We start from the raw sequence: 1,468 nt of genomic DNA, 5'->3' as shown, positions 1-1,468 counted from the left end.
TTTATATAGCAGGCAAACTGCAGAAGCGGCACAAAATGTCATGAAAGCAGCTTTTTTTGTGGAGCTGTTGCTTTTTCAGGATCAGCATAAAGCGAATACTCTAAAACCAAAGACACAGAGGTCCAGCAGTTTAAGGCTACATAAAAGTAGCTCCTGCACATTTTATTTTGAAAGTAAACGTTTTCTTGACATTATAGTAAAACCAAACCGATTTACACCTCTTATGCTACGTTCGAGTGACCGCTTCCATTGTACAGTCTATGTGAAAGCATGTTTTGGGCTTCCGGATTCAAACTCGCTACACAAGTTTTTAAATCTGGACTCTACGACCAAACATGCATCCATTGAACATGATTTGTAAGTTAAACCAATTAAAATTCTGACCAATCAGGGACTCGGGTGGTAAATGGCGTATACTTGTATAGCGCTTTTCTGCCCAAAGTGTTTTACTGTCCCAGTAAAAGCCTGGAGCAAGATTAGCACCTTCTCCAACTGTGAACACTATATGCTAAAGGGGCGCTCAAGAACCCACGTTCAGCACGTTCTTGAATGCACCACACATGCTCGGTGTATGTATCTTGATACGTACTCCGCTAACACTAATGCAACATTTTCACTGTTGTGAAAAAATAAACTGCATCCACTGCTGGTGTCACAATCGGACAGACAGCTGGCTCAAAGTGCTAAGCTCAGCTAAAAGTCAAAGCTAAATCAGGGTCAAACAAGCAGAGGTCAATCACGAGCATGAAATCACTCAAGAAAGACTAGAGGTGTCAGAGTCCAGGCGAGGGTCAGGGCAGGCGGCATCCTTTGCTCAGAGAGAGTCTCTGTGAGCTGCTTAAGAAACAGGTGGGTGATTATCAGATTGGAGTCAGCTGAGTGGCTTCCAGGGACTGTGTGCTGGGGCTGCTGGGAGATGTCGTGAGTTTAGTACTCTGGGGATGGCTCCCGCCGGTGACCAGAGGAGGAGATAGAGCTCTGGCTCCTGCCAGCTGGAAAGACAGACTTCTTACACATTACACAAGGATGCACAGCAGAATGGGTCTAGCACACGCCACGTGGTGGTTGGGATTACCCTGCTGGGGCAGACGCATCAGCTTCCCTCACGTCATCCACAGCCTGAAAATCGGGACATCAAACCCACAAGAATTTCCCGTGTTCAGTGTAAACACCGCGTCCTGAAAGTTATCTAAACCAGAATGAGATCCAAAGCCAAGACACTAATGTGCATGTAAACACGCCCCAAAGAGAAACCCATCATCAGACCACACGTGTAATACTAAACATTCAATCAGCTCATTGTTTGCCTTTTTAGGTTTGTTGAAGCAATAGAGAAAAAACACCATCATTAACCTTTAAATAAAAAATTGCTTCAGATCAAGTAACTGAAGTCTAATGTGATGGAAATCCGAGATGGTGGCGTCTGACAGAGCTGCAGCATCGAAGTCGTTCGGTGGCTGGAATAATA

This window comes from Oryzias melastigma, linkage group LG10 (genome assembly GCF_002922805.2).
Source record: "Oryzias melastigma strain HK-1 linkage group LG10, ASM292280v2, whole genome shotgun sequence".
NCBI classification, from domain to species: domain Eukaryota; kingdom Metazoa; phylum Chordata; class Actinopteri; order Beloniformes; family Adrianichthyidae; genus Oryzias; species Oryzias melastigma.
Note: the sequence above shows the minus strand (reverse complement) of the source record.